Source organism: Miscanthus floridulus, chromosome 18 (genome assembly GCF_019320115.1).
Source record: "Miscanthus floridulus cultivar M001 chromosome 18, ASM1932011v1, whole genome shotgun sequence".
NCBI lineage: Eukaryota > Viridiplantae > Streptophyta > Magnoliopsida > Poales > Poaceae > Miscanthus > Miscanthus floridulus.
The window spans coordinates 102926629-102949340 of record NC_089597.1 but is presented as its reverse complement, the minus strand read 5'-3'; the positions used below and the strand labels follow the sequence as shown (position 1 = coordinate 102949340).

The 22712-nt window shown below is 46.6% G+C and overlaps 1 protein-coding gene and 1 pseudogene across 1 annotated transcript in view; one reads left to right on the top strand and one right to left on the bottom strand.

The window, feature by feature from the left end:
- Nucleotides 1-5749: 5749 nt before the first annotated feature.
- Nucleotides 5750-22712, bottom strand: part of LOC136520171 (AT-rich interactive domain-containing protein 6-like) — a 32055-nt gene continuing 15092 nt past the window's right edge. Inside the window, exon 13 of the mRNA XM_066513603.1 lies at nucleotides 5750-6032. The gene's annotated coding sequence lies outside the window, so the exon portion shown is untranslated. The remainder of the gene's footprint in view (nucleotides 6033-22712) is intronic.
- Nucleotides 18250-19722, top strand: LOC136519668 (uncharacterized; annotated as a pseudogene).

Genomic DNA, 22712 nt, shown 5'->3' with positions numbered 1-22712 from the left:
AGAATCTGGTTCTGCACGACCGGAGCAAACACATCGACATGAAGTTCCACTTCCTCAGGGACTGTGTCGATGGAGGGCAGATCGTCATCGAGTTCGTCGCAACTGGTCGGCAACTCGCGGATGTCCTCACCAAGCCGCTTGGACGTCTTCGACTCATGGAGCTGAAGGAGATGATCGGCATGGAGGGGGTACAAGGGTTAGCAATAGGATTAGGGGAAGATTGTTAGATAATCTACTGCTACCTTGTGTGAACACAGCAAGGGAAGGCGGCACCGAAAAGGCACCCTGTTGTGATACTATAGCCGCTGCAGGTGCAGGCGCCGCACGGCTCACCTACAGCACTGTAGCCACATGCAGAGGCCGGCGCAGAGTCAGCCCTGCTGTGTTATCTAGTTACTGTTACAGCATGTGCGATGTATTAGGACTAGATGGATAGAGTTGTATAAATAGACTACCACGGCAACTAAGTAAAGAGAGTTCAGATTTGCCATCTCCCATACAGGGCTTCGGCCAACGCTGGTGTCTTGTACTGTGTGTGCATGCTCTGTTCTTCTTTCTTCTTCTAGCTCTAGCCATAGTGTGTGGGACGGACAACGCTTGTTTGTGATCGGCACGGCTAGTGGGTGCTCAGCAACACTAGCGGGTGCTCGGCAAGACTGATGAGTGGTTCACTCACCTGAGCCGGTGATCCTATGGGCCAACACTCCGTCCACCTCGACATTTACGCCGAGAGACCCGATCGCGATGCGGAGAGGTCCGACACAGTGGCCATGGCAAACTCGATTTGGGGGACAAAAATAGAGTTCCCAAATTGAAGGCTCTGAATACCAATCGTTACGAACCTCCACTATCAATCACAAATACAAGAGTAACTTGATACAATTTCTGGAGAATCAGAGGGAGTTTATTAGACTAGGAATAGCAAGGATCAGAGATAGGTAGCAAGAACAGCAGTACAGCAAGAAGGGCTCTTGATGGAAGGAAGAAGACGATGGGTTCTAGTTCTGGTTCGATGACTTGTCCAGCTGTTGTTCCCCTCTTTTGTAGTCAGCCCGTTCCGGTAGATGGGCCAGGCCGACTCACCAGCCATACATTTGTGTAGTATCATAGCCCATAAGCCTAGTACATGACAAGAAAGTATAACAGACGAACAGTCGAGCCACCGAAGAGGAGAAGTCACGAGTCGCGTCTCGCGCCTCGTGCTACGTGCGTGATCACGGGAGTCGGGGATTCATCGGCCGTATCTACCGTATTACTGGCTGATTGAGCACTAGACGTCTAGACTACTACTAGTGTATACATATCTGGGGAGGGGCCCATCGACGAACTGGGCCTGGGACGATGCCCCTCCCCCCCCCCCCACCCCCCACCCTCCTCGGGGCCGGGCCTGGTCCCACATAGGTCGGAAACAGTGCACATGCTTGTTTCATCGTTAAATTAAGTATGCACTTTGATCATTTGATTCTCTAATGTTATGTTGGGTCCGAAGAATCAGATCACATTCCAATCTAGCAAGTCAAATTGCACTTTAGCTAGAACATCATCTGCAATACCCCGCAAAAAAAACATCATTTGCAATAACATAACAATGGCCACCGAAATGAGATAAGAGAAGGAATAACTGCAAGAAGGATTTACATTTTATCTATTACAGAAACATGGGGAGCATTCATACACTATTACACAGGGGATTTGTAGGAGCGGCTCATGACCCTCTATGAGGTGGTTGTGGTGGCCGTCCCTACCCAGGCACCTCTACAAATCAACGATGTGTAGGAGCGGGTGAGGATTTGTAGGGACGGCCGAAAAACGAGTCGCTCCTACAAATCCGTTTTCCAGAATTCTCAAATCTGGACCAAAAAATAGCAAAAACAATTTTTTTTAATCGTAGAACGCCCCACCGGGCAGCCAAACGCCCGTGCCATCCCGGTCACAAGTCGCACCATTTTTCGCATGAAAATCGCACACTACGCGGCCGCTGGGTTTCAAACCCACGACCTCAGCCTCGCATGTTCCTCCCTCTAAACACTCCACCCCACACTCACTTTGTCTGTATCAGATATTCTTTCTACTCATGTTATGCTCAACTAACTTTAAAATGAGTGTTTGGAAATCTAAACGGATTCAAATGAAAATGTCGTCAACTGCAAAGTTGTATAACTTTTCAGGATCTACAACTTTGGTCTTGGTCGTTTCTCCATCCGAGATCATTTGAAAAAATCGAATTTTAAATCTACCAAATTTACACATAATTATCCTTAGCTAGATGATTCAAATGAAAAAGTTGTCAACTACAAAGTTGTTTATGTTTTTCAGATCTAGAACTTTCACTTTTGCTGTTTCTCCATCCATGGTCGTTTGAAAGATTCAAATTTTAAATCTACAAAGGTCAAAAGTAGTTATCCTTAGCTAGATTATAATTTTTGTTTTGGTTGTTTCTCCATCCGAGGTCATTTGAAAAAATTAAATTTTAAATTTGAGAAATTCAAACGTAGTTTTCCTTGACAAAATTATTTCAAATGAAACAGTTGTCAACTACAAAGTTGTATAACTTTTCGAGTTCAACAACTTTTGTTTTGGTCCTTTCTCATGTATAAATACCATCCAACTTTATTATCTGGTAACTTACCTGTTCAATTGAACTGACACTACTGTCTTTGTGAAACATGAACCTAATAGAAAAGAAATCTAATATCAACATGTTGCTGTCGTTTCTTTTTCTGAACCTATGAACCAAGATGTTCTTGCATTGGTCCTGTATATATATATCATGAAGCACAAAAAGATGTGCAAGTGTAAAACAAGTGTTGAATTTAGAAATATAACTGCAAACGTGAGCACACAGATGCGCCCCAGCAGGCTCATTGGGGACTGCTGGTGGAATGGAACATAAATGGCTGGAGTTAGGATGACCACTTAAATTTTGGGAAACAAGGGAGGGCACGGAAACGATTTTAATCCATTGCTTCTACCATTTCAGAGAGAGGAAAGGCAGGAAGGAAGGGAGAAGGGGTTGCTTGTACGTACCTAGACCTGCCACAGATCGTATCTCAGAAGGTTCACCATCTGAGAGACCTAGACATGGCTCAACAGACTACATACAATGGCGCACCTCGTACGCATCATCCAACAGGTTGTACCACGCCGGCCCATGCGGCCGGTCTGCTGGGGTTTTAATGTTTTATTGGGCTTGAAGGGGCCCCTCTCCAGTCTGTATATATACTATATAATTGACAGAACCTGCATGGTGCAATAATTAGTGGGAGCAATAACGATCCTGACAACGATTGTGGAACGGAAACCACGTCGGCTTAAGAATTTAGCATGGTTTGATTCGCCGGGTCACATGCCACCATGTCCCCAGCTTGTCAATCAAGCTTAGGTAGCTTAGCAACAATAATTAACTACAGTGATCCCCTATCATTATGAATTCCATGGCTGAAATCCCCCCCCCCCCCCCCCCAACCTCCTCCATCAACCTATAAATAGCCCGTCCTGCAGGACACCTTCAACATGCATGATGACCTCAACCTTGCAGTGATAGGCAACACATACTGTGAGTTTGTGTGAGGTGAAGATGACAGTGTCAGTGAGGAAAAGAACCTCATGGCTCGGCCTCCCCTTCTTCGTTGTCGGCATGGTGCTCCTGCAGCTTACATTGACGGAGGAGCGGGAGGTAGCTTCCGTGGTGCGCCTTGGGCAAGATGTTGGGGAGGAACACGATGCCATGGTGTTTAGGGACAAGAGCATGGTGCATGGTAGCGTGGATGCTAATAAGGACGGCGGAGGCGGCGGTGGAGATTGCGGAGGTGGTGGTGGTGGTAATGGAGGAGGAGGAGGTGGTGGTTGCGGCGGAGGGGGAGGGGGAAGGGGAGGAGGAGGAGGAGGAGGAGGAGGAGGCGGTGGTGGTGGTGGTGGTGGTGGAGGAGGAGGTGGCGGTGGAGGCGGTGGCGGCGGTGGAGGAGGAGGAGGAGGAGGAGGAGGCTATAGTCATAGACGAGGTCAAGGTACTGATGGTGGAGATGATGGTGACAAACGGAGAGGTAACTATGGTGGTGGCACTGGCGGCCACGGCGGCAGCCCCAGCAGCCCTGGCGGCAATGGTGGCTGCCCCGGCAACCCGGGCAGCGGCGGCCGCGGCGGCAACGGAGGCAGCGGCGGAGGAGGAGGTGGTGGTGGGGGTGGTGGAGGAGGAGGAGGAGGAGGAGGAGGTGGTGGTGGTCTTCTTTAGGAAAACCAATATATGTTCTTATCATGATGCCATCTTATCGCCTTTAGGAAAACCAATGTATGTTCTCATAGTGATGTCTTCTTATGCCTTTTAGTTGCGTCATCATGTCGTGTATGAATAATAATCGCACTCCTGTTAGTTGCGTCACCATGTCATGTATGAATAATAATCGTACTTCATGTTTAATGCTTGATGACTTGTTTCATATTGCTTAAAGTATGTATTCACAAATGGGCAAAAACTAGCACATTGTTGTTACATATGTATATATACATTACAGGGCGTGACTGGTTCACAAATGAACCCAGCCTAGCTCGTATCTAGGGGCTAGGCTCTCCGTAGCAAGGCTCAGTGCATGCTCTGGTGTTTGGTTGTTTGCACAAAGTTAGGCTGCCCCTAAGAAGTTGTTTGGTTGCTTGTACTAAGATGGACCGTGTGAGATAAAACAAATATATAAGCAATTATCATCATAAAATTTGCTATGTGCAACTATTATTTTGTAGCTCTTAATTTATCTTATTACTCTTAATATTAATAAAAAATATGTTAATATCATTTAATATGTGTTAATAATGCATGAATAACATCATTAGATGGCTAATTACTCGCATCCCACAAGCCTAGCATGGGAGAAACGGCTACTATCCTCATATCCTCAGAGTCAGGCTGGAGGACCCTTTTGCAGTTGACAAGCCAAGCCCAAGTGCTAGTGCAGCAAACCAAACAAACAAGTCACATCCCGTAGATGTAGCCAAGGAGAATCCAAGCAACCAATCATGGCCTATTTCCCTTTTTTAGATGAAGAAAGACTTCCATTCAACACGGTGTCCATGCAAAATCGTTGGACACAAGAACAACTACATGATGTGGTACCTGGTCCACCCGCATTACAGTTCATACCAAGGGTTACTAAAGAGTGTGCTACTGAATTACATTCCCATGGCTGCTGAGGCAATCACACCCTACTATTTTGATGTTGAATGACACCGACATGTACTCGTGGCTCTGCAGAACAGAACTGAACATTACAGCAAACAATTTGTACGGATCTAGATAACCCTCTACAGTTGCAAGCATCATACATAGGTTAGGGTCATCTAAAAAGAAACATTGTTACAGAATGTTCTTATACGGAGCGACAAAACTGTGAGCGTACTGTCCTGAAAGCAACATAAAACCAATAACTATGTCCTCGGCAGTCGTTTAGTGTTCAGTATTGCTTCCTCTTTCAGCTAGTACCGAGGCACAAAGTCACACAATATGGAGGCAGGTTAGGGGGGGGGGGGGCGGGCCATAGAGTTTCAGACTGTTTGACAATACAAGTTGAATAGCAAATTAGCAATGCACCGACAACAGTTACATACAAGAGTTTCAGACTGTTTGACAATACAAGTTGAATAGCAAATTAGCAATGCACCGACAACAGTTACATACAATGAATCTACCTGACTCCATTTTCCAGAGCTAAAATACTGGGAACAAGCTACATACCACATTGCTACAAACAGTACACTTTATGCCGGTTAAATTGAAAAAAAACCATGGACATGTTGAGCATCAGGCTGTTAACATCCTAAACTCTAGGCTTAGTAACTTTGCTTTAGCTACAATTCACAGCCAATGGGCACAGCCGAATACACACAGAACTACGTCAACTAATGAGTTTAACTTGATACAGGAGAGATCTAGAATGGAAGAGTCTTGAAGCATTAGGATCAGCAAGGAACTAGTTTTTGACGACGGTCAGGGTGAGAACTCTAAGCCCATGTCACAACAATATAATCCCACCCATAAGGCAAACCTGAAAGAGAAACAAGTTGGTTAGGGGTGTGGTAAGCACAAAACAGGTGCCGAGTTCACAGCTGGTTCCACAAGTGTGCACACAAGTAATCTTGTAATTTTGGGGGCCTAACACAAGCAGGACAAAAGAAAACCCTTGCATTCAATAAACAATAAATTCAGAGGTGTATAATCTTATTAAAATAATCAACTATGCATTTCTCCATTTTAGTATCCATTTTTATAGATGACAGTTTCAGATTCGGAATGATAAAACATAGTATGTAAATCAAGGTCCAGGCACATGAATAGCTATGTTCCAAGAACTCCTATCTAAAGCTAAGTCTTTAGGTATATTCCATCCTTTCAAGTCTCCTTTGATTGCCTCTACCCAAGTCAACTTCGGTCTTTCTCTACCTCTCTTCACGTTACTATCCTGGCTTAGGATTCCACTACGCAACGGTGCCTCTGGAGGTCTTCGTTGGACATATCCAAACCATCTCAACCGGTGTTGGACAAGCTTTTTCATGCTAAAATCATAAAGAACAATTTAATTTGTTAGATGCTGCAAGTACCTCCTCTCACAATGTAGCTTGCTCCATGCCTCTTTATCTAGATAATATTTGTTCATTAGCTGTATATGAACTTAATATATTCTGATACATCATGTTTGAATGACAACCTAATTTATTTAAATGTATAGGCAACCATGGCATGGTATGTAGTGCATGTTGGTCATGTGCCTAGGATTTATCGAACCTAGGAAGATTGCTATGCTCAAGTCAATCTCTACCTTGGTAATTTGCACAAAAAAATACAACACAGAAGCTGAAGCTTTGAGGGCCTACTATAGTCATCCGGCCTACCTTGCAAACAATGGGCAACTGGCCTACTATGGTCCAATGAATGCAAACCATGGCCATCCACTGGCACTGGAGATTGAAGAGAAGCCACCCGCCGAAGATGTGAAGATTAGGAGAATTGCTCATTGGTCTTGGAAAGATGTCATGCTTTTATTTATGGCTATGGTCATTGCTTTTCTTATTTGAAAGTTCATGTAGGCTTAGTTTCGTAGAACAGTAGGTGGACTTTGTTGTATGTGGTCAATCAAACAATGAATTTGTTCTAGGTGAACATATGCTATTATTTGATTTTGTTGTATGTGGACTTATTATTAGACTTTGCATTAAACATATTATATATATATAATATGAACATATGCTATTATTAGTTGTCCGCAGCCAAAACTAACCACGATCATGTCACAGCCATGACTCATCGTCGCCTGTTACCCCGTCGTCGAAGAATAGCAATAAGAAGCGGCTGATATCGCTGGGATGGGAGAGCCGCATGATCCGACAAACGGTGACGGTGTCAATCAGGACAGTGAGAACGAGCAGCCATGGACCCCGTCCGGCCTACTCGAGCTAGGTCAAAATGACCAAGATGGCTAGGTAACATTGGTATCATGTGACTATGTAGCCACACACGCTAATCAATTGAGAGGGTCATAGCTTACTTGATGTCTCCAGCAGGAGCCTCCGCTGGCCGAGGAGCCAGAGGGTTCGGGAAGCAGGAAGGCCAGATCCAAGTGAGGCATGTCAAAGATTCCTGTTCGTAGGAATGCACACTAACACATCACTGAGTTCGATGAATTCGGGGATCCACTCTCACCGCCGATAGCTTTGACCAAATACAAGACTATCCTCGGGTTACTTGTAAGGGACTTCATCCCGATTAGGTACAGGAAGTGGAATGGGAAAGATAATGACCCGTTGAGGGTTTCCGAAAGTGAGAAGGATTACATATGGGATATCAAGATCCCAGAGTATTTCACTTTCCCACCGGAGTATGACAAGGAGGTAGTCAAGAAAAAGGAAAAGAAATCATGGGGACATGCTTCAAGAATTTCAAGGGGACATTGTACAAGAATTTTGTCCTCCAAAATAAAGAGCCAGATTTCGATGGTGGACAGTTTAGCAAGCAGAAGGACTTCTGGTAGGATTTCAAGGAATACAGGTTATCCGAGGAGTACTTAGAACTAACCAGGAAGAATAAGCAGAAATCACAGAAAGCGACGAATCCTCATCATCTCGGCTCTCGTGGCTACGCCAAAAAGATGCCAGAATTTGAAGCAGAACTTGAAAAGATGGATCGCCTTACTGAGGAAGGCGTTCAGATTGAGACCGCCCATTGGGAGACAAGATCGGTATTATACTATATGGCAAGGAATGTACGCCACGCCGAGGACAGGAGCTTTAGCTCCACAAATCCACCCATGAGCGAACTCATCCAGAGGATCTCCTAGGTAACTGAGGAGGTGAGGCAAGGGACTCGCACTTCTAATAGGGAGAAAGACATGCTCACCCAAGCACTCGGAACCAAGGAGCACCCTGGTCACACTAGAGGAACCGGTGTTGTTCCTTGGAAACTAGCACTCCCCGAAGAATCTCACACTTACCGGAGCCGCTCGAGAGGTAGAGCGGATCATGAGGCAGAGTGTTTGAGGCGACTAAAAGAGATGGAAGACAGAATGGATGCACGGATTGAGGCGGCTATTGAAGCATGAGTCTAGCAAATTTTGCTATCCAAGGGGTCAGGAGTACCACAAAACCCTACTCCTACTGCCTTTAGCCCACAGTTTAGGGGTCGCAGCAGCTACGGATCGACCCCGCTCAACGAAGAAGATGCGAATGTGCCTCATCCGGTGAACGGCATCACTGAACCCGTCAATGTCAAGTTGTACATCCGTTAGGAATGGACAAAGAACAAGGTGGCGCTCGGCTAGGCCTGGCCTACGGGAGACAGGACCATTAATGGCCATCCAATTTCATAGGGGTACGCTCACATCACCATTGACAGAATACTTGATTAGAAGTATAACAAGATACACATTGAGTACCCCACAGCGGAAGACAGGCCAAAACTTGGTCATAACAAGGGCTCTCAAGTGGCCTGGCGCAAGCGCTTCATTAAGCTTGACCACCAATTGTCCTCTGATGATGAGGACGACTGTGAGTCTTTGCCCACCCACGATGATCACTCACCATCTCCCAACAGAGATCACTCCCCTCCTCATCCCTTACCATCACCTCCGAGAAGACAGAGGTCTCCTTCTATTCCTCCTCGTCCGACTCCATCTTCATCAGCCCCGAGAAAAGAGAAGACTCCTCCTCCTCCTCCATCTTCTTCAGCCCCGGGAAAACAGAATTCTCGTCATCATCCTCCTCCTCCTCCTCCTCCACCTCAGCCCAAAACAAGATCAAAGGCATCCTCGCAGTCGCAGAAAAGGTCCTTGGATTCGGTCGCTATGCTCCCAAAGTGGACCAACAAAAAAGAAAAAGGTCGTTCAGTGGTAGCGTCACAAACTTGATGGAAGGAAAATTTATAGCACACATCTCGAAGGAAGATTGTGTTAGTTTCTTCAATCTCTATGCCTCACTGCCTCTATGTTTGTTGAAGTCCGAATTCGAAAGGCAAACACAGAATCAGTACGCTATAATAAGAGTCGATGAAATACACAACGAAGATTTAAGGAAGATACAGAAGTACGTCGAAGATAACCCCAAATTAACCATGGAAGAGGTCGCGAACATCTATTATTATGTACAAGGGATGGGGACACCGGCAATGAAGTATGAAAGGGGCAATCTTTTGGTTCCCGATGACGAGTATAAAAATTTGACAACATATATGCGCCAGTTGCATGAATATTACATGGCTCAAGCAACAGAAACGGAGGACTTCGGTTTTGAGGTTATTATCCGTTCACCACATGTTTTTCATTATCATGAAGAAGAGAAGTTCGATGTCGAGTGGGAGTGCTTGTTCCAGCTATACCAGAAACGCTCTCTCGATTCACAAATGTTGACGATGTGGACTATGTAAGTACCCTACACGCACGATATTATAATTAACTACTCTCTCGAGACACAAATTGTTAACTTTTGACCAATTCCCATGATTTTATGTAGGTGTATAGCAAAATTTTGCATACTAAAAAACAAATGGGATAACATAGGCTTCTTGGACCCCTTGCGAGTCAATGAGAAGACATGTTTAGGCCTCCATGGATATGACGTGGAAGACTTGAAAGAGAGATTGATTGCTGTTTTCGATGAATTCAAGATGAAGAACAAAACCCACATACTTCTAGCCTACAACTGCGAGTATGTGTTCTCGGCTTTTAATTTTATGCTTCTTTTTTTTAAGATTATTCGATAATTAGAATCCTGTGATTGCAGCAACCATTTCGTCTTCATTTGTGCCAATCTTGCTAAAAATCTGATCGAGGTGTGAGACTTGAAGAAAAAACCATTTCATCATCTGGATGCACTGGTGGCAGTGCTGAATTAGTAAGCGATCCTAATAACATATTATTTTTTAGTCACACATACCGCTTTCTAATGTTTCTCCTTTTAATGTTGCATAGTATCCGTAGAAGACATATCGGTGGGACGCATGTCCCATTCAATGTTGTCGAAATGGAGGGGAAGTACCTAAAACAGCCGACGGGAAACAATGAATGCGGGTTTTATGTAATGTGGGCAATGCTTCGCTACATCGGCGGGAAATCGAAAGAAGCAGATAAGTTGGTGTGTATAATCCCCATTTCATTTATGTCTGTTAATAATTCAACAAAATGATTTACTGATTCCTTTTTGGATATCATCTTTTTTGAACGACAGCGCAAGAAATATAACCACGAAAGGCTGTTAGACATGGAGATCGTCGCACTACAATCGGAGCTGGCAAAATTCATCTTAGCCGAGGTATTGGAAAAAGATGGAGTATTTTCCATTGCACAATCCGTGAAGTTCAAAGACCAGTATGGCCCAGAGCGGCTCGCTAGATTATTGTAAGAAGTCCGAGAAGCATGCTTCATCTTATCGAATAATTTCTTTTTTATTTTGAGGGATCGAGATCTTGATAAGAACATTTGAACTGTAACCGTAACATTTGTAATGTTTAATATTGATGGACCTGTCGTCTACGTAGCGTATATAAAGCGAAACCCGATTCCACGAAAAGATATAAATTAAAATAAATTATAAAACAATAAAATGCGAACGGGAAACCGGCAGTCACTACCGGATTCAACTTCTTTGCCGAGTGCCAGGCACTCGGCAAAGGGCGCTCGGTAAATAGTTTATCGGCAAAGACCTCTTTGCCGAGTGCACTTTATCGGGCACTCGACAAAGCCTTTGTCGAGTGCTAATCTGACACTCGGCAAAGAAAAGTCGTCGTGATGGCGGCTTTGCCGAGTGTCAAGGTCAAGCACTCGGCAAAGGTCATCACTTTGCTGAGCGCCGTTGGCTCAGACACTCGGCAAAGGTGGCCACTGTGCCGAGTGCCACCGGCAAGACACTCGGCAAAGGTAGCCTATTTGCCGAGTGTCCTGTCAAGACACTCGGCAAACAGGCGACCTTTGCCGAGTGCCTGGCCCGTGGCACTCAGCAAATCTATGATGTTTGCCGAGTGCAATGGCCTTTGCACTCGGCAAAGCATGTTTCCAGGTAGTTGCTTTGCCGAGTGTCATGGCCATTGCACTCGGCAAAGTGATTGAAAACATCCTTTTTTATTTGTTTTTTACATCCCATCCAAACAAACAGAAGATATATATAACAAACATCACCAACATCACATATATATCATCAACAACACATATATATCACCAACACCACATATATATCACAAACGTCACATATATATCACAAACGTCACATGTCTCACAATATATCACAAATAAGTTCACAAGTAATCCAAGTGCTCCATCATCTACATATATATCACAAACAGAAGCAATGAGCTTGAGCGGATTTTTCCCACTGCTCCTTGCGCCGCAGATCTAGATCTTTAATTATTGACATAAATGAAGGATCCAGATACGAATCTAACTTGAAAGAACCCCTATAGAATAACCAGACAAAAGTGAGTTGAAGAAAAACTATTTGAAGATCAAGATCTATGACAACATGTAGTCAATACAAGCAACCATGTAGAGTAAACAACAATGAGACAAAGAACCTGTAACAAATTACTTAGATGGGGAATGGAACACTAGAAAAGGAACAGTCATCTTAGTAAGTATAATAAGGATATTGCTTTCAGAAAACAAGAATGATGATAACGACTTAAATGCATTGACCTGCACAAAATAGGAACATAAAAATACAATTCAAGCTAATTACTATGAGAAAAAAGGATATAATAAATTCTCCCACTATTATACTCCCTCCCTTCCAAATTATAAGGCGTTTTGGCTATTATAGATGCATTGCTTTTACTATGTATCTAGACATAGTGTGTACCTATGTGCATAGCAAAAGCTATGTATCTAGAAAAGCCAAAATATCTTATAATTTGGAATGAAGGGGGTACAATATTTGTCCATGGCCAAGGGATACGTTCCACAATGTTTTTAGGGTGTAGTTATTGTTATGTTTCCACCCTCCACCATAATTAAATGTTTGGAAAGAAAAGAATTTGTTATATATGCTATTCATTAGGGGTATAGATGGTATTTCACTTTGATTTATTTTCGTGGAAATAGTACTTCCTTGGTCAATGTACATGGTGTGCTGTGGAAAACTATTGTAGAACGGAGGGAGTAAGATATAGATCAGCATCAGGCACATGGAAGATCATTAAGTCTTCAAGTTATATAAATCCAGCTATCACCAAAATAAATAAAAAACATATTTGAATTTGTACCATCCAATATTGAAAGCAGAAAAGTATGTCAAGCTTTTAAATTTCACCTTTTCAATGCCGATCCAGAATCAGAAAGAGGAAGATCAACAAGATCTGCATTGTTTAATTGCTTATAATCGGCTGATGAACAAATAGAAGGTAATACAGATTCCAGGGTTCAGTTTAAGTACCGTTTGTATATCTCTGTGTCAGATGATGATATAGTACAAAAAACAACACCAGTTATTTTGCCTTTTTGCTTCTCCAGAAAACGTCTAACAGTTCCTACAGAGTATAAATAAATTCACAAAGAATGAAACAACTATTTACCTATAATATTCATGGAGTAAAAGCATGACTGCAGAAAGAACAATTCATCCATAATTTCCATTTTTTTGCCAATCACTGATTTGTCCTGTACATGGTTGCGAGAAGTGGGAGGGGTGTTGAGAGTTACTTTTTCTTAAGGTTAGTACCACAGCTAACATCAATATTTACAAATAAAATATTTTCATTCATGCATAGGATGATAAGAAATATTCTATAGCACAAGTAAAGAGAAAGTAAACAAAGATAAGAAGAACTTACTTATTGCCACGTGAGAAGCTGGTTCACGAGGGTAGTTTTTAGCTTCTGTGTATATACAACCCATTGCGATGCTAATAAAATAAGCAACAAAAAAAATTACTAATAATATCCATAAATCTATAAAGTTCACTATGTGAAACAGGACAACTCAAACATCATTTGTTAAACTAAAATTAGCAATTAGATTTAAGCAATATGATCCTGCATGTACCTTTCAAGACCATTCTCAATGAGCAGTTCCAAGCAGGACCGATAGCAGTGACTAAGTGCATTCTCTGAAGCTGTGTGATACTTGACAGCATATTTGGGGCCCACAGTATGGATGACCTTCCTGCATAATGAATTGATACATGCATCTTAGCATAACTGAGATTACAGACAACCACAGAACAACATGTGGATATGAGTAAATATGTGAGTGTTCAATAGCTAGCTGCAGCAAAGTTAAACTTTCACTAAAGCTTCAATTATTGGCCACTGGAGGCTTGCTTGAAGTAACAAGTTATATGGGTTCAACAACACCGCTTGTTATATAAAGTGAATCAAGGTATGGATATGCAGTGTTTGTGAAACACGGGCATAGGGGATATGCTTTGCTTAATCAAAAACAACCATCACACCAGTGCTATATCAAAAGATTCCGAAAATAACGCAGGCAAAACAACCCGTATTCTGACTCTATAAGCAAAAACTCTTGTGTTGCCCTCACTGCTCGAAATTTGCAGGAAACATGAAGCTGGGAACTTTGAACCGAGCAACTTATTTACTGTGAAGGGACACAGTTGTCATTGTGGAACCACATAACACATCAATGTTGTAGCTTAGGTGTCCACGGTGTTTAAAGATCTTCAAACACATATATACATTTTCTACATGACCCAACAAGTGAAAATACAAATAACATAGGCCCAGCTTACCTTGCAGGCAGATCGTAGGCATTGGTCATCTTGGCCATCCCAGTTCGGCAACCTCCCTGCAAAATGGTCGACCAGAAAACAGTTGAACAAACTTGCCCCTTCAATTTGCCACAAGCTCTATCATGAACAGTACCAAGGTGGCGCACTCCTCGACGAGCCCTGACCCAGCAGCCTCCTCCTCCTCCTCCTCCTTCTTCCTCCTTCCTCCTTCTCTTCCTCCTTCTTCCTCCTCTCCTCCTCCTCCTCTCTTTCTCCTCCTCCGACGGCGTGGCGCGGGCGGCGGCAGCGGCGCTGGCGCGCGGTCAGCTGCCTGCGTGCGTGTGTGCGTGTGTGCGGTGTGTGTGGGCCGGCTGGGCCGGCAGGGTTAAATCCCCCTTTGTCGAGTGCCCCCGATCTGGCACTCGGCAAAGTATTTTTTTAATTTTTTTTTAATTCTCTGCCGAGCGCCACCTGGCCTGGCACTCGACAAAGAGGGTTTTTTAAAAAAAAATCTTTGCCGAGTGCCCCTGATCCGACACTCGGCAAAGTTTTTTTTTTTAAATTCTTTGTCGAGTGTCACCCGGCCTGGCACTCGGCAAAGAGGGGTTTTTTAAAAAAAAATAAAATTCTTTGCCGAGTGCCAGCCGTCCTGGCACTCGGCAAAGAGGCTCCTTTGCCGAGCGCCAAATGCAGACACTCGGCAAACCGTTTTTATTTTTTTTCTTCCTGCTCCCAAACTTTTTCTGTAGTCCTCGTACAATACCTGGTACTCCATGTTCCAATGCGGCACATTTCTCGGACTTTTTCTATATTTCTTTAATTTATTTCATTTAATTGAATTTTCTTGGATAATTCAAATTATAACTGCTAGTCATTCGAATAATGAAAAAAATAAATGGGAAAATGATATTCATGTTATTTAGTATAATGTGAGGTCGTATCCAGGAACAGACCACCAATTTCGAATATCTTGTTCACGAAACATGACCACGAACTTGCGATCGAGTTGTTTTTAAATTCTATAAAAAGCAAACGAAGACCGAAAATCTTGAAACCGACGAACTGTAGCACTACACCCCACAGTATGGATGACCAGGAACTGTGGCGCCATGGGTACTGTAGCGCGTCAGCCGCCGCCGCTCTCCCTCATCTCTCTCCCTCTCAATCCCAGCAACCGACGCTACAGTACCCACGGTGCTGCATTACCCGTGGGTACTGTTCACGTGGTGGTGGCGGTGGCCAGGGCTAGGGGCGCTGGGGGAGGCCGGCCGCGGGGCTTCGCCCATGGCCGGCAAGAGAGAAGGGATTTCCTTCTAATCTCTTACTTGATTGTAGATTGATACATCTCCTCTTATTATGTAGAGAGGTCTGACTTGGCTCCTAAGCAAGTGACTAATTAACTCTAATGGGCTAAGGCCCAATAGACCCTTGACTCCTCTAACACCATGCTTGAGGAGATAGTCGATCAATAGAAATAAGCTCTTGAGCAAGGTACCTTAGTCTCATTTCCTCATTCTGATGCTGCATATGAATCGTGCGAGCTTGGAGATAAATGTGCCAATAATGTAGCCAAGTCCAATGCACTGATTTCACTTACATTAAGAACAGTAGAATAGATGTCCATTCCATCCAGCGTACGAGGCGATAGTCAGTGTGCCAATTCAAACTAATGATCAGCTTCCAAATAACTACCGAGAGGACCATAGCTATTGGTTTTATGTTGCTTTCAGGACAGTACGCTCACACTTTTGTGGCTCCGTATAAGAACAGTCTGTAATAATGTTTCTGTTCAGATGACCCTAACCTATGTTATGACGCTTGCAGCTATAGGAGTCGAGTCAGCGTTATAAGTTCGTTAGGTTGCAGCTCGAGGACGAGCTGCATGTCCAGGTGGGGTGTAGTGTTAGAGTACGTCAGGGGCCTATTGGGCCTGGGTTGGCTGTATAGCCCATTAGTATTAGAGTTAATTAGAGATAAGGGTCGCTTACTTAAGGGTCAAGTAAGCCTTGTTTGGGAGTCGAGTAAACCTCTCTATATAAGGAGAGGAGATGTATCGATCTAATTAAGCAAGAATTAAGAAGGAAAACCCTTTTCCTCTTGCCCGGCCATGGGCAAACGCCCCGCGGCCGGCTCTCTCTCACCCTCGCGCCCTAGCCGTGAACAGTACCTGCGGTACTGTGGCGCCGCGGGTACTGTAGCGAGCCAGCCACCGTTGCTCCCCTCGACTCTCTCCTCTCAATCCTAGCAACCACATAACCCGCCAGGCACCACCGCACCGCTGTCCGCGGTCTCCACATCGCCCAGGGTGCCGCAATCCTCGCTGCAGATGGCCGCGGGTGCGTCGTCCTCCGCCGTGGGCGTCATGACGAACGAGCAGTTGACTGCGGCTGTCCTTGACCTCGGCAAGATGGTGGCCGGGATTCATGGGTTTCTGCTGGGGCCGTAGCCTGATACCAGATTGTTATGTGGCTGCTAGGATTGAGAGGGAAAGAGCTGAGGGAGAGCGACGGCGGCTGACGTGCTACAGTACCCGTGGCGCAACAGTACCGCGGGTACTGTTCATGTGTTGGTGGCGGTGGCTAGGGCTAGGGGCGCTGGGGGAGGCCGGCCGCGGGGCTTCGCCCACGGCCGGCAAGAGAGAAGGGATTTCCTTCTAATCTCTTGCTTGATTCTAGATTGATACATCTACTCTCATTATATAGAGAGGTCTAACTTGGCCCCTAAGCAAGTGACTAATTAACCCTAATGGGCTAAGGCCCAGTAGGCCCTTCCACTAACACATGGTATGTATTTTTTATCTCAGAAAGAGTGACAGTGTTGGGGCCTTTTCTTGCCACACTATTTCGAATTTATTGTCCCTCCATCTTGTAACAAACTCTTTCTTGGTTTATTTTTTCTGGGACTGCAGAGGGGGATGTGTGTGTTGGGGGGGATGGGTATAGGTTATATTGTCCTTGGTTTGACTATTTAGTTCCAGTCTTGGTGTCATGGCAGTGCAAAACAGCTGGATGAGTCTAGGCTACAGTCATAAGCCTTTGGTGGGAAATGCTTTAAAGCTGAGTTGCATTTTCTAATATATCGGTCTGGAATGTGTGCAACAGGTGTGCAGTGGGTAATTGCTTTGCCTTGAGGAAAGATCATGAGACTGCTTTGAAGAATTTTCAACGTTCGGTTCAGCTTGACTCAAGATTTGCATATGCTCACACTTTATGTGGTCATGAGTATGTTGTGGCTCTCATAAATATTCGATATATATGTTTCTATTTTTCATGCTCCACATCTTATAACTGGTGCAAATCTGAAGCTATATCCTGAAAATTCTTGTTGGAGACAATCATTTCAAAATTTCTAATTGAACCCCATTCCTTGGAACTGTAGATATTCTGCATTGGAGGATTATGAGAATAGTCTCAAATTCTACCGATGTGAACTGCAGGTAGATGAAAGGCACTACAATGCCTGGTATGGCCTTGGGGTGGTGTATCTTCGCTAGGAAAAGTTTGAGTTTGCTGAGCATCATTTCAGAAGGGCATTTCAGATAAATCCTCGCTCGATCTTCTGTTCTCATGTGCTATCTTGGGATGGCGCTGCATTCTCTTAAGGTTGATATCATTGACCAACAACAATAAACTACTCCCGCTGATTCCAAAGAGTGAAATACACCTGCGGCCTTTAACTTGTCGGCCTGTGCCAATCCGGTCCACGAACTTGCAAACGCGGAAAATAGACCCCTGAACTTGTCAAGTTGTTCACCGCAGGTCCATTTTCCATCCGGCGCGGCCTCCAGGCGACGTGGCAGTGCCAGCGTGGTGGACGAAGCACGTGAGCCACACGTTTCAATGGGCCTGTCACGCTCGTTTGCCGGTCGCGCAAGCCCCACTCGGCCGCGCCGGTCGTGCCGCGCCGCTCGCCTGCCGGCACCGCGTGCGCTCGGCCACGGCACCGCGTTCGCCCGCTGGCTCCGAATGCAGGTTGCCAAATCTCTGAAGTACGGAGTAGCAGATAGCTAAAGAGTACCTCTATCAAAACCCGAGATACGTATCAGTTTGCTCTCTCGCAGCAATGATGTCGGCAAAACTGCGGCTCGTAGTCGCGTTCTTGCTGCCGCTCCTTGCCATCGCCTCCGCGTTTGATCCCTTCCACCAGAACATGCCACAAATGGAGCCAAAGATGGCGATGGGAGGCGGCCAGCCTCCATTCATCCCCCACGAGTACGTCCGCTCTGCTGACGTCAAGCGGCAATGCCGGCCGGTGCTCTCCTCCGCCACCGAGCTCACGTTCGACGCCAGCCGCGCCAACGCCCTCATGCCGGAGCTGACCTTCGTCAAGGGGGACGGGAAGCAAGACGACGGCGGCGTGCCGCTGATGCCGTTCGACGGCACCGACGTGTCGGGCGACGACGTGGCGCCTGACCCGTTGCAGCTGGCCTCGTTCATGCTCACGCACGTCGACGTGGGCCGCCGAGGGAAGATGGCCCTCAACGTCAGCGGCGTGATCGGCGTCGCCGTCTCCCGCAACGGCACCGGCCCGGTGATGGGGCCGTACGTGTCGCCCGAGCTCAAGGTGTGGCCCGGGAGCACCGAGCTTAAGATCCTCTTCGAGGGCGTGTACACCGAGAACGGCGACGGCGAGAGCGTGCTCTGCATGGTCGGCGACGACCTGCTCCCAAGGCGCGGCAGCGACGCCGGCAACCCGTGGGACTGGGCCAAGAACACCGGCCGCGATAGCTTCCAGCCGCCGGTCACCAAGGACGAAAACATACTGCTCGTGCTCCGGTACCCGACGACGCTGACGCTGACGACGCGCGCCGTGCGCGGCGAGCTGACGAGCACGAACGCCAAGTCGGACGTCGCCTACTTCGACGCCGTGCACCTGCTCTCGCAGCTGGGTGCCTACTCCAACTACAAGTTCGGCTCCGAGAAGCTCGTGGACAAAGCGTGCAGCACGCACCCTTACCGCGACGACATCCTCGGCGGCAGCCGGGGTCTGTACAAGGGCAACTCCTTCTGCGGCATCCTCGACCGGTTCACGTCGGAGGACGTGCTCGCCGTCGTCCCAAACTGGCGGTGCAACTCCACGGACGCGGTCTGCCGAAGGCTCGGTCCTTTCGAGACGGACAAGGCGATCGACGTGACGGACGGTGCGTTCACGTACGTGAGCATCGTGATGCAAGACGTCCGGTGCGAGCCGAGGAACGCCCCGAGCGGCGAGAGCTCGGCGAGGGTGTCTCGGCGTCGGGGCCAAGGCGTGCCACTCCCGCGTGTGCCTGTACGTGCAGACCACCTTCACGGCCACCCGCCGCAGCCTGACGGTGGGGCAGATCACCCGCGTCGACGGCTCACTCACTTCCCGCTCACGATCAAACGCACGGTGCACCCGACGGAGCTCTGGAACCGGTTCGGCGTCTTGGGCGGCGCACCGCTGAGCATGGCGTACAACTACACGAAGGTGAGGCAGGCCAGCGAGTTCCTCAGGCGCGAGCCGTTTGAATTTGGGGCCGCCCTCGCCAAGTTGCTCCTGAGCTACCCCAAGTGAGCGTGGCAGGCCCGTTGAAACGTGCAGCTCACGTGCTTCGTCCACCACGCTGGCACTGCCACGTCGCCTGGAGGCCGCGCCGGATGGGAAATGGACCTGCGGTGAACAACTTGACAAGTTCAGAGGTCTATTTTCCGCGTTTGTAAGTTTGTGGACCGGATTGGCAAAGGCCGACAAGTTAAAGGGCCGCCAGTGTATTTCACTCGATTCCAAATATAGGTTGTTATAGGCTAAAAACTACTTACATATGGAATCGGATGGAGTACTTTCCTGTTTCTGTTCCCATTGCTTGTACCATTTCAGAGAGAGGGAAGGGAGGGAGGGAGTATGGAATCGGATGGAGTACTTTCCTGTTTCTGTTCCCATTGCTTGTACCATTTCAGAGAGAGGGAAGGGAGGGAGGGAGAAAGGGTTGCTTGTACGTACCTAGACCTGCCACAGAAGGTTCACCATCTGAGAGACCTAGACATGGCTCAACAGGCTACACTACAATGGCGCACCTCGTACGCATCGTCCTCCTACGGGTTGTACTACGCTGGCATCACTGCGTGGCTAACGAGGCCTCGAATGCTGCTGGTTGCGCACCTCAGGTCCGGCACATCCATCCGCAGGGGAGACCGTGAGTCTCTGCGCACGGGGAGAGAGTGCAGCAGCAAATCATTGCCGAGGCAGCAGTTAGCATCACGTCTCGAACTCTAATCAGTTTTAGACATGGGAGAATGGTTGGGACTAGCTGGCAAGCGAAAGCACCGGAGGGAGCAGCCGTGGAACGACGGGGTCAGTGCACGGAGGGGGGAAGATGGGCGGAGAACGCGAGGTCCGTAGGCGCCCCATTGTCGGCGCGGCCAGCCTCACCTTGAGGACGCCGTCGACGAAGCAGGTCGGGGGTGATCGGCACGATGGAGCAGCGGAAGCGGTGGGGGCTGGGGAGGGGCTGACGAAGCGGAGGGCTGCATGGTGCAATAATTAGTGGGAGCAATAACGATCCGGACAAAGATGTGGAATGGAAACCACGTCGGCTTGTCCTCTTTTGTGCCGAGACTGTTTTTTTTTTTTTTGCAAAATTCATTGCAGATGCTCATATGTAAGCATATATCCAAAAAAAAAATTTACAATATCTTGGTTTAGGCTGGTGGGTATTGATTGGTCACTACAAGCGTCTTTTTATCCATGGGCGTATGCCAAAGAATTTAGCCGCCACCATGTCCCCAGCTTGTCGATCAAGCTTAGGTAGCTTAGCAACAATAATTAACTGCAGTAATCCCCTATCATTATGCATTCCATGGCTGAAATCCCCCCCCCCCCCAACCTCCTCCATCAACCTATAAATAGCCCGACCTGCAAGCCACCTTCAAAAATGCATGACGGCCTCAACCTTGCAGTGATAGGCAACACATACTGTGAATTTGTGTGAGGTGAAGATGGCAGTGTCAGTGAGGAAGAGAACCCCATGTTTCGGTGTCATCTTCTTCGTTGTTGGCATGCTGCTCCTGCAGCTTACTTTGACGGAGGAGCGGGAGGTAGCTTCCGTGGTGCGCCTTGGGCATGATGTTGGGGAGGAACACGATGTCGTGGTGTTTAGGGACAAGATGAACATGGTGCATGGTAGCGTGGCTGCTAATAAGGACGGCGGAGGCGGCGGTGGAGATTGCGGAGGTGGTGGTGGTGGTAATGGAGGAGGAGGAGGAGGAGGTTGCGGCGGAGGGGGAGGAGGAGGAGGCGGCGGTGGAGGAGGAGGTGGTGGTGGTGGAGGAGGAGGAGGAGGAGGAGGCAAGTGATGTGCCATAAAGTGCACTCAACCAAAGAGTGTTGCCCTAGTAAACCAATATATGTTTTTATCATGATGTTTTCTTGTGCATATTAGTTGTGTCATCATGTCGTGTATGAATAATAATCGCACTCCTGTTAGTTGCGTCATCATGTCGTGTATGAATAATAATTGTACTTCATGTGAACAACTTGTTTCATATTGCTACTGTGTGTATTCTCAAAGGGGCAAAAACAAGCACAATATTGTTACATATGTATATACATTATATCGTGTGTGACTGGTTCGCGGATGAACCCGACTGGTTCACGGATGAACCCAGCCTAGTGAAAGGTCCTAAATGGCTAGAGGATGGGTGAATAGCCTAATAAAATTTCTAAGAATCACTAGAACAAATGGTTAGATAACAGCAGGGCTATAAATGCAAACTTGCGCTAGCTCTAGTGAATGTGTTGCAAGCCACCTACCCAAATCTATTTGCTATGATCTCTAAGTGTCACACAAAGGCTAGGTCGCTACTTTACACCTAGTGAGCAAGCTAGCAAGATAATTACAACTAATTAAGCTACACTACTCACTAGCTACAACTAGCACTACACAAGTATATGACAAAATAAATACAAGTGCCAGAGAAGGGTATACCGAGCCGGGCAAGAGATCAACCAATGAATACCAATGAAATCCACGGAGACAAGATGACACAATTATTTTTCCTCCGAGGTTCACTTGCTTGCCGGCAAGCTACGTCCCCGTTGTATTGATTCACCCACTTGGAGGTTCACGCGCTAATAGGCATCACACGCCTAACCCGCAACCGGGTGCTGCACAACCAACACAAGATGGGGATCCACAAGCTACACGCAATCCACTAGAGTTGTCTTTTGTTATCTTCCACGGGGAAGGCACAATGCAAGAACCCCTCACAATCCATCGATCGGAGCTAGAGACAAACACCACCCTCCGCTCAATGATCCTTGCTGCTCTAAGCCGTCTAGATGTCGGCAAACACCAAGAGTAACAAGAGAAATTCGTAGTGAAACACAATCCCCAAGTGCCTCTAGATGCAATCACTTAAGCAATGCACTTGGATGCTCTTCAATCTCACCAAATGATGAATCAATAAAGCAAGATGAGTTAGAGAGGAATGGCTAGGCTCACAAGGTTGTATTCTCAATAGAAATGGCCAAGAGAGTGAGCCCAAGCCGGCCAACATGTTTTTATA